The sequence below is a fragment of the Phoca vitulina genome, unplaced genomic scaffold, assembly GCF_004348235.1.
Source record: "Phoca vitulina isolate PV1807 unplaced genomic scaffold, GSC_HSeal_1.0 scaffold38, whole genome shotgun sequence".
NCBI classification, from domain to species: Eukaryota; Metazoa; Chordata; class Mammalia; order Carnivora; family Phocidae; genus Phoca; species Phoca vitulina.
Genome location: NW_022589741.1, coordinates 12,724,997 through 12,735,909, shown reverse-complemented (window position 1 = coordinate 12,735,909; position 10,913 = coordinate 12,724,997). Strand labels below are relative to the sequence as shown.

The following is a 10,913-nucleotide window of genomic DNA, read 5'->3' as shown; positions in this document are numbered from 1 at the left end:
TTTTACCTCTGATCTTTGTCTTATATTCATTTTTATCTTTCCCTCCCCATGTTACTCCCTATGTCAGGCCTTCATTTGCTCAAGTTGGGTCCATTGCAATAGCTTCTCCTCTCTTATCTGTCCTCCAAATGATGCCGGACACTTGGCCTAATTAATCATTTTAAGTCTCAGCTCTTTTCTTACCATTACCCTATTTGAAATCTTTTTCTGACTCTGCACTGTCAGCAGAATAAGATCCGCAATCTTTAGCCACCACAAATTGACCTCTACTTATTTTTCCGGATTCATCTTCACTCCCCTAAACTTCCAGTCTTCCCAAAATTCTAGATCTCTATGCTCTTGGACCTGAACACTTGCTGCATTCTCTTGTCTCCTCATCCTTATCTTTGCTTTTTTTCTCAGCATCCCTTCTTCCCCCTCAATCCGTGCAGCTCTTTCAAATACAATGGCACCTGTTCCAGACAGCCTTCCGTCATTCCCAGATGTAAGGGCACCCTCTGAAACCTGCATGGCCCTCCACTGGTCTCTTCTCTGCTTTGCTTTGTGGTTATGTATTTATGTGTCTTAATTTCTGAGATGATCAGACTTCAAGGAGCTGATCAATAGCAGCATGTTCAATGACAGGAACTGCTATAATTGGCTGAGTACCTACTAGGTATAAAAGGTCCTTCACATACAATGACTTTAAAACTTACCATTAGTTATCACCTCCATTTTAGAGATAGGACAACTGAGGCTTAGAGAGGTAAAGGCCAAAAAGCTGACAAGTGGCAGGGATGAGGTTCAAACCCAGACTGACTCTAAATCCACTCTTGCTACTCCATCCCCAGCTCCCAAGACTAAGAAGAAACCCCCCATTGCGGAGCAACTACTATGTGGCAGTGCTGGAAGGAGTCCAGCACTGAACAAGACAACCCCATGAAATAATATACATGATATACCTGAAAGTGACTAGCACACAATAGGTGCTCAATACAAATCTCACTGAGAAGTGGGTAGACTCAGTGTCAACTTCTCCGCCAGTGTTTGCTTCCAAAGCAGCGGCTGTGTCCACCGCTGGGGAACTGTGGAGGGAACCCTCAGCCAAATGCAGTTCCCATGACCTTGGGCAAGTCTCACAGCCACTCCGACCTCATTTCCTCACAGTGAAATGAAAAAGCCAGATGACTTTTTTTCTAACTCTAAGAGGTGAAGGGTCAATGAGTGGTAAACAGCAAAACAAATAAAACCAGAAGTGATTCTTTTCAACCTTTATTTTTTTAAGTCCTGTGACAATTGTTTAATATATATATTTTTAATTTTTTTAAAAAGATTATTTATTTATTTGAGAGAGAGAGACAGCACGAGTGGAAGGAGAGGGAGAAGCAGGCTCCCTGCTGAGCAGGGAGCCCAACTCAGGGTTCGATCCCAGGACCCTGAGATCATGACCTGAGCCAAAGGCAGATGCTTCACCGACTGAGCCACCCAGGTGCCCCCCAAAATTGTTTATTATAAAGATGAACCCTGATCCCCTGATGGGCTTATTGGTAGGATTTCTGGTAGTGAGCTTGGGCCCCAGGACCACCAATTGTTTTGGGTTTGCAGTGGGGGCTACCGTGGGGAGCTACCAGCAGGGTCTGCTTGTACTGGATGAGGATGTCTTTGATCTCCTTCTTAGAAGCCTCATCCAGGTATTTCTGATAATAGGCCACCAGGACTTTGGAGATGGACTAGCAGATTGCATAAATCTGGGCCGTGTGACCACCACCCTTCACATGGACCCAGAAGTCCACCCAGGCAACTCACTCCTTGCCCAGAGGCAGGTTCCAGTAGCTTCTATTGCTGCATGTGCAGCTTGATCATCTTGAGGGGCCGCCCATTCACTTTTCTGAGGCTGTGGTGGTCTTCTTGCATCCAAAGACCTGCCCGGACAACAGAAGACCCTTGGACAGCATGGCTGTGAACGTGGATTATTTTCATCCTTTGATCCTTCCCTCGGCAAGGGCATTTCTCTGTTTTTTAGGGAGATAGGATAATTCCCTTCTTGGAGGCTGAGTTTCTGAGGCCAAAGTCCCCAGCTCTCCCAGGCTGGCAGGGGACATGGGGGCAGAGGACAAACAGCTACTCCTCCCTGATGCATGGAGCAGTGCTACTTAGGGACCTCTCTGTCTCATGGGGCACTGACTTCTGTGGGATCTGGCCATGCTTGGTAGAGAGTTAATTAATGTCCACAGGGCAAGTTAGCAGAAATAACAATTGCTTTGATTAAGGGAGAGAGATGGCTATGAGCTTTGATTTAAGCAAAATGGACAAAGAGTGGGTAGGAAATCATCCACTCGGCTTCCTTTGCTGGGCCCATGGGCCTGGCTTTCCTCTGTCCTGGCTGCTGACCCCTCTGGTTTCCCCCAGGAAATGAGCCCCCCTCCCCAGTTGTGCTTTACAAGGACCCTTGGTTTTGTGGTTGTTGCAGATAAGAGGACTGGTCCTGCTGTGGGCTTTGAGTGTGAATTTGGAGAAAGCCCCAAGATGCCCCAGAAGAGGCTGTGATGGCAGAGCCGATGAAGCTGGCTGTGGTTGGGAGAAAGATGCTCGGCACACCACAGACAGTTGGTGTGGCTCAGCCTCGAGCGGTAAGTGTCTTCCCTGCATGTGCTCATTGAACCTGCTCACCTATCCTAGGAGGAAGGAAGGGTGCATGCCAGAGGATGGAAAATCTTGACAAAAAGAGAAGAAAGGGTAACGGTGAAGGTGGGTTGGAGAGGGGAAAGGTCTGAGCCCAATGGTCCTCAAAGTTGTGGAGGTTGCCTGCTGGAAGCTTCCGACGCTAACACGTGTTGAGCCCTGCTAAGCGAGAGGCCTGGTGCTAAGGAGCACGGCCTGTGTCTGTTCAAGGGTTGTCACAGTGATTGCACGTGGCAGGTGGTATTTCTCATAGGAGGAGACTGAAGTCTGGAGAGGATCAGGTCTTTACCCAAGTCACACTGCTGGGGAGGACTGCCAGACTTTGAACCCAGGTCTGTCCCGCACCTACGGTTCATGCTGGGTCCACACTCCAGCACTGCCTCTCCCTCCGTAGAACATCTCAAAAGGCTGATACCTCTAGCCTTGGTATAAAGCACACTTCTCGCCCCCAAGGGCAGGGGAAGGGGAAGGGGTGAGGGAGGGAATGGGAGATAGGGTACTCGTTGAGGCCTTCAAAGTGCCTGCCGCTTGGCTAGGCACTCCACATGTGTTTAATTTCATTTAGTTCTTGTAACACCCAGGTGGGAACGGCATAATGGTCCACATTTTGCAGATGAGTGTATCGAGGCCCAGAAATGGCAATCGATTTGCTGAAGGTCACAGAGCTAGTACGTGGTAGACCAAGGATTCTGATCCCGATGGGCCCAACTTCAAAGCCCAGGCTAATTAAAAATATAATTAAAAAAAAAAAAAAAAAAAAAAAAATTTTGTGCGAAATCCAGGAGCCCCGCATACAAGATTCTATTAAAGGCAAACTGTAGCAGGGGCCAACATTTAAAAATAAATTTGTAGTTGAAAAATTTATAATTAAGGCAATCATCAATTAACTTATTTTTCTGGGAATAGAGAAAGGTTTGCTGTTACTGAATCATGGCTACAGAAGAATCTGGAGCCTCATTTAAGAAATGTGGAGTGTGTTCCATAAAGCAGGAGTTAGAGAGAGGAGCTCAGGGAAGCTGACCCAGGCTGCATGCCCAGAAAGGGGACTTGTTCAAGAGCTTTCTGGGCATGGAGAGCAGGCAGGAAGCACCGCCAGGTTAACCGCTGCCTGGGAGAGTAGTTTGGCTTCCTTCTAAGGCTGTGCGTAGTATCTGCCAGAAAGGATCATATGACCTCAGAAAACAGGGACTGGGAACAAAGTAATTTGATCATTTGTCTTCCCTGCTCAATAACCTTCAACAGCTCCCCATTGTGTCCCAAAGAAACCCCAGAAGCCTTACCTTGACATTCAAAACTCAGCATAATCTGGTCCCAATTTACATCCCCCATTCTAGCTCCCACTCATCACCCTACATAAACTTCATGCTCAAGTTAAACTGGCCCACTTTTCATTCCATTAACCCAAATTCTGAGTCTTTCTCCTTTCCCCACTGTTCCCTCCAAATCTACCTAGTAAAGTCCTGCTTGTTCTTCAACTTCCTCTCCTAGGAGCCTCCTCCAGGAAGTCTCCTCTGATTGCCCACCAAGAAGCAAACGCTCCCTTTCCTTTTTAACACTGTACATGTGTCACTGATCACCTGGTACCTTGAATTGAGCTTATTTAGGGTACGTGTCTCTTTGTTCCTACTATGCCTGACCTCCTTGTGGGCAGAGGCAATATTTCACAAGTGGGAGGGTATGAATAAACCAGTTACTAACAAGCTAAAAGGTTCATGTCTTATCTATGACATTGTTGTAGTTAAATAAGGGTCAACATTTGAGTTGAACAATTTAAAAGGACTTAACTCAAAATTGCTCAAAAGTGTGCTAGAGACTTGAAATGTTTTGAGAACTAGATTTTTTTTTTTAGAGTTTCCAAATGATAAACATTCATTCATTCATTCAACATCCTCCGTGTGGAATAGTTTTGTTTTTCCTTCTGAATACGTTGTTTGAGAGTTTGAGGGTGTAAGTCCGCGACTGAGACTGGGTCAATGAGGAACCATGCGGGCCCTGGGGCCCTGGTGCCGATCGGACTGCTGGCCTGTGTGTCTGTATGTGCACATGCATCCTGTTGCGGTGTCCTCATGATTGCCAGTCACCAGACCAGGCTCCGGATTCACAGGGCTCCATTTACAGCTGGAGAGAGTGACTTCCTGAGCAAGATTCATGGCTTGCCAGGCATCCATCTCCTCCTGTGGTTAGGTCAAGCCAAGGGAGAGAAATTGAAGCTGTTAAAAATACTTGGTAACAGGCCAAGTAATTTCTCCTGCTTCCAACTCCCACATTGCACTCTGTTCATGACTGGGAGGGATAGACATTCCTGATCAAGAAACACCTCTTGCTAGTCTGCACAGCAGCGCTGGCACCCACCTTGTCTCTAGTACATTTGTAGGTTTGCGAAATTAAGTCAGCAATGTCCCAGCTTGGATCAGTCACAGTCCATGGAAAGACAACCACACTGGCCAGAAGCCAAGTGCTGCTCAGCTTCGTCATTCTCTGGACTTACCTGAATGAAAAAAAAAAAAATCATCGTTCTCTCGGGCTCTCTCCTTTTTAAAGTTGGAGAATGATCTCATTTTGAGTAGAGAGCAAGATGACTTTGGGGCCGCTCGCTGCATCCAGCGGCAGAGGACACAGGGGTCAGGACCCCGGGGCTTCCGAGTCAGCTGCCCTTTTCTAAGCTGCGGGTTTTGTTTTGTGAGGACAGGGTGGTGGAGGCTGGGGTCGTTTCATGACCTTGCTGGGCCTTTGCTTCCTCATTTGTAAAGCAGGACCACTCATTGTACTTTATACTTGCTGGGAGAATTAGATGAGCTGAGCATAGCATTGGACAAAAGCAGTATACTCATTGAGTATCACCTGTTTGGCATCGCAATGGCCAATGATGATGTGACAGACTCAGCTCACCCGCCAAAACCACCTCACCCCAAAGACATCAGCCTCCTTTCTTTGCTTCTTTCCCCCAGAGGATCCCTCAACCCAAACTCAAATCTAAACGTGAAATTTTTAGCATTTTCTGTTGACCGTGACCCTCATTCAAGCTTCCTTTATAATTGAGGTCTAGGCAATAAACGCACCATTTCCTTCCACTGGGGTGTGTGCTGAGGCCATGCTGAGAAGGTCATGGAGACACCATCCTTGCCTTCGGGGAAAACTGTAGTCCCACTGGACTAAAAGAGAGGCGCCCCACTTCTATACAACACCCCCAGTGTGAACGCTGTGGAAAATGAGAAGCAAGCCCGACGACCAGGCTATTGGCACTAAACCATGTCAGTGTCCTGCCTTATTTTAATTATGGTTTCCCTTCTCTGCTATCACCAAATTAAAAAGTCCTTGACATGGTAGTCTAGCAACATTGTTATATTGTCACTCTGCAAATTATGTGGAAAGAACAAATTGTTTCAGGGAAAGTTTCAAGCAAATTTATAAGCTTATGGACAAATTGCCCATTATTGCTTTCAAAAAAAAAAATTTAAACACTGTCAACGGACTAATTTTCAACCTTCAAAAAAAAAAAAAAAATGGAGAGAGAGAAAGAATACCATCTCCCGTGTTTCTGGAGCTTTAAGATTTATAAATCTTGCTGCTGTACATTTTCTCTCCAAATGGCTGTGCCCACACTTGATGGGGCTGAGTGACACTCAGACTCAGATTAGGTAACAAAGGCAGAGGCTCAGAGAGGTCAGGCGTCTTGCCCATGTTCGCGTGCTGAGGAACTGGTGAGGTTTTAGAACCCAGGACCCCTGACTTCGAATCCAGTGTTCTTTTTGCTACATTACTCTGTAGTCAACTAGTTATGCACCATTTCACTAACGTTTAATTAGCTAAAAGGGGAAACAGATAACCTTGAAATTAATTCAAGTTAATGCTAAATGTTGCTAACTTTTTATTAGTTGACTGTTTCCATTAACTTTTCCAGTGGCTGCTTCTTTGTACCCCCTCACAGCAGTGAACACAATTGAGTAAGTGCTCAATAAGTATTTATTGGATAAACAAAATAGTTTGGCTGGCTGGGTTTGGCTGCAGGGTGGGGTTAGAAAGTTGCATTACCGAAGACAAAGTTGAGCGTTTAATTCACTCTTTCACTTGGCAAGTATTTGTGATCTCTGTTCTAGGGACTGCGCGCCACAGAGTAGAGCATCGTGCAGAGGTGACCCTTGGCAAGTTATTTAGCCTCTCTGAGCCTCAGTTGCCTTCGCTTTGAAAATGTGGGATAATCATAATACCTAACTGGCGGGATTGCTATTAGGATCAAGTAAGATAATATAACTGAAGAGCTTGGTACAGAGACTAAGGCATGCCGGTGGGTGCTCAGTAAATAGTAAGGAGAATAATTATCAATGTCTGTGCCATATACTGGTGTTGGTTCATACCCTACTGTTCCAGAGGCTTCCGTGAAGTACTTGGCTGCAGTCTCTGGAGCAGGCGCATAATGTCACAAGTGATTTGTTTCAGAGCAGAGGAGAACAGAGACAAGCTGTGGAAGCAGAGCTGGTCTCCCATGGTCCCCACAAAAGCAAGCTCCTTCTCCCTTAATTTTAGATGACAGTGAGGGAAAGGACCCAGATCGCGGGGGTGCTGGTCACATGCCCCATGGGGCGTCCACTTAGCATCCTTTTGGGAATTCTGGGCCCATGGCCAGCTCAGCCAGCTGCCTGGATCAGATGTGTGCAGGGATGCAGGGAAACAGGGAAAGGGCCTGTAATACAAGGACCATGGTGGGTTCATGCATAAGAAGACAAAGCTGGCAAAGCAGGGGATAGTTGGACCTTCTTCTGCAATCCTCTATCCCCTCCCTACGGTGGAAGGAAAGAGTCCTCCTGCCTGGGACCCTGAGGTGCTCCTGCCTCAGCGCTCCCCTTGAGCAGGACTCTCCTGAAGCTGAGTACGGGGAGGGCAGGGGAAATGGGCAGAGTGCTGCCAGGCAGGGGAGGGGGGAGTGTAGGCCCGGAGACCCTCCATTCTGACTCATTCCAGCCCCGGCTGCTGTCTGGGCCTGAGTGGCATCGAGTTGCTCTAATGAATGTAGCTGCCGGCCAGCTCGTTTACAGTCTGACATTCTCGCTGACCCTGCCAGAGCCGCCTCCTACCCTAAGTGGGGAGAAGCCACTTAGGAAGACAGCAAAGCAACCCACCACCAATTCATCAGCACTTGGCTTTCATTAGGGATAGGACAGCCTGGGAGGTGGGAGAAGGGCAGGCTGGGACTGAGTAAAGGGAGCGGAGGTAGCTCTATTTGTTTAATCTCATCAGGTTTCCACATCCCAAAGGGATTCTAGGGGGAGCCTTGGGAGACGGGGCAATGGCTGATTGTCTCTTTCAAGGTGGCAGCCGGGTTCAAACGTGTCTTCACCTCTCTCTCCCATTAAAGAAAATAAAATGCCGATTTGCTGATTGTATCAACCTGCAAGCATGTGTGAGGTTGATTGCAAATTGTCTGGGCCGCCCCCTCCCCGATCGTTTATCCGTCCCCATTTCTGTCTGATCTGTGGTGTCGGTCCATTCCCAAGTCCGAGTCTCCCAGTTGGCCCATCCTTCGTGTCTGGCTCCACGTTTTCCTTCTTGCGTTGCAGTTGGAGCAGTGGTTCCGATGGGGGAGGTTGCATTGCACACCGGAAGGCGGGGCTTAGAACTGTGGGGACGTTGGTTTGTGTCCTCGACAAGGACAGCTTTTGGGTCTGCCTCAGTGGGTCGGCACTGGGGATGCTGAATACTCTGCGATGAGCAGGACGGTCCCCTACAACAAAGACTCCTCCCGCCCCAAATGCCCGCAGTGGCCCCGTGAAAAAGGTAGGGCAACAGGGACAAGGGTACTCAGAGGCCACTGGGCTCAAGGGGGGCTGATGCACGCTAACTCATAAAGAGACGGAGAAAGAATTGCAGTGGAGTGATTGAAAAGGGGCTGTTTCTGGCAGTGGACAGAGACTTCTATCTGCTCTTCGGAGCTTCTCCTTGTTCCAGAACAATAGAGAAATGACCCAACAGCCCAAAGGCACATGGATTGGGGGCTTGTGGAAGCCTGTGAACAGTGAGGCCCGATGAACCAATGACCCTTCATCACTGCTGCAACCTGCTCTTCAGAACCTGGAATGCTGGGGTGGGTCTGTGTCTGTCCCTTCTAGCCAGTGCAGGAAAGACCCCAACAACACTTGTTCCTTAGGCTACTACCACTGCAGACCTAGGGAATAAAGCCCTTGCCCTGAGCTTCTGCTTCAGAGGGCTTCGCTCTGGCCCTCCCCTCACCTGGGACCTGGCAGTTCCCTGTCCAAACAGCCCCAAGCTGGCTCCCAGGTCCTCTACCCCAGGCCCATTGCCAGTGTGCACATCCCGAGGCCCATGATGGCCAAGGAGGAGCTGTTTTGCATTCGTCGGGGTGGGGGGGTGGGAGGAGACAGAGCTGGGGCGTGTGGCCTGAACACAAGGATAGAGCTGGGTGGGAAGAGAGTGGGCAGGGCGTTCTTTGGGCTTCCTTTTCCAGGATCCAAACCTAGCACCTTCTCCTATTATTATAGCCTTTACCCCCCAGAGATTCCCCGACCTTAACGACGAGCACAGCCAGTCCTCCTGGTAAAATACCCATGTTGCCTTAACTGGATTTAGGGCCATTCACTCTCCACTCACTCAGATCTTCAGTTTCTCTGCAATGATTTCTCAGAAGGTCAATCACATACTTTTGTTGGCTTTTATAAGTATGTGCATCCCCTCTGAGATTCTCTGGGGGCAGGTAAGGGGTCAAGTGGGACTGGGTCAGTGCAACTTCCCACAATTACAATGACTAACCCTGTGGGATCAGCTGCATTGTTACCCCAGCTCTGTGATAATTTATGTCTGTTCCTATGTCTGTTGGCCCCGGTGTTGGTTTATTCTGTTTTCTTGGAAATTTTACCTTTTGGGGACCAGGGCACAGGGCCATAAACTTAGCCCATCGAGGAGTAAATTTGCATGGTTGATAGAGCTTCCATAGAAACAGTAGAAGTTTTGATATTTCAGGCTGCAGCTCTTGCAGTGTCTTTGATCTTTTACTAACCAGTAAATTATTTATTGCGTCCGTCGTAAAGATAAACCAAAGCCCATAAACTATATTTATAGCATCACAAACATCTCCCCTCCTACCTGGCATCTTCGGAGGTAGACCGTGGCCCCGATGCTAAGGAAACATCAGGCTGGCATGGCACTAAGGCCTTACCCACTTCTTGTCTTTCTTACACTGTTGCTTCTTTCCTTTGAGCCGATTACCTTCCTTTCACTATTTGGCTTCATTTTCCCTTCCAATTTTGGGAGGTCCAGAGCTGAGATTTTTGTGAGAGTTGTTGGTAAGATCCCACTGGCCCTCCCTGGCCTCCAGGGGGCCACCCCCTTTCTCTGCCTGAATCCCAGGCCGGTCTCAGCAACTCCCCGGGGAATCGACATCCCCAGGCCCCAGCCCCCTGGCGTCAGGCCCAGTGGCTGATTCCTTCCTGCGCAATCCATCTGCCTTGAAGCCCAGAACACCTGTCAACCCCTGGGAGAATGAACTGTGCCCAATCAGTGGCCGGTTCCAACTGACACTTTGGGTTGTTGCGAGCATTTATTCCAGAGAGCCGTGCGGGGGTGTGTGTGTGTGCGTGCGTGGATGTGTGTACATGAGAACAGATGCCTGCCAGACATTAAGCACCTTCTTTCATTTTCGTTTTCCTTTGGCTTTTAACTAGCACCTTCCTCAATTAAAGTGGCAAGGCAGGGCAGACAAGGAAATCAGTGGATCTCTTCCCGAACATCAATAAAACAAATTTCTCTCCGGGATACCTATTTGTTATTTGGATATCAGACTGACTGTAATCTGTTTCCATTTTCCTTTTACGTGTCCCCCGCCAGAAGCTAGAGGCTCAGCCATGGATATCCTGCTGTTTCCATTTGGCTGAACGAGGGGATAGATTAGATTCCTATTTGCTATGCGGACGCTCCCATCTGACATCCATTAGATGTGTCAGGGGAGAGCCTGGAAAATGTGTCTCCCGGATTTATTGTGGGTGTGGTGGGGTGGGATAGCGGTGGGGGGGCTCTGGGAAGATGTCACCAGCTGCCTCAAAGATACCGACATGGCTTGCTTTCTCCTTCTGCTTGGTAATAAATCACGGCCCACGTTAGTTCTATTCTGAGAGATAGGGATGCCAGGGACGGTTCCCTGCTGCTGCAGGAGGATGAGAAGCTAGACCCTGGTGGGAAGCTGGGGCGAGTGCCTTTGGGGCGGCACCCCAGAGAGCCCAGAGTGCGAGGTGCTCCGTTGTATA

The 10,913-nt window shown here is 48.5% G+C and overlaps 1 long non-coding RNA gene and 1 pseudogene across 1 annotated transcript in view; one reads left to right on the top strand and one right to left on the bottom strand.

Moving 5' to 3' along the window:
• Window positions 1–1,520: 1,520 nt before the first annotated feature.
• Window positions 1,521–1,934, bottom strand: LOC116646977 (annotated as a pseudogene).
• Window positions 1,935–2,465: 531 nt separating this feature from the next.
• The window catches only part of LOC116646980, a 31,720-nt gene continuing 23,272 nt past the window's right edge, over window positions 2,466–10,913 (top strand). Inside the window, exon 1 of the long non-coding RNA XR_004302242.1 lies at window positions 2,466–2,609. This is a non-coding gene — a long non-coding RNA (uncharacterized LOC116646980). The remainder of the gene's footprint in view (window positions 2,610–10,913) is intronic.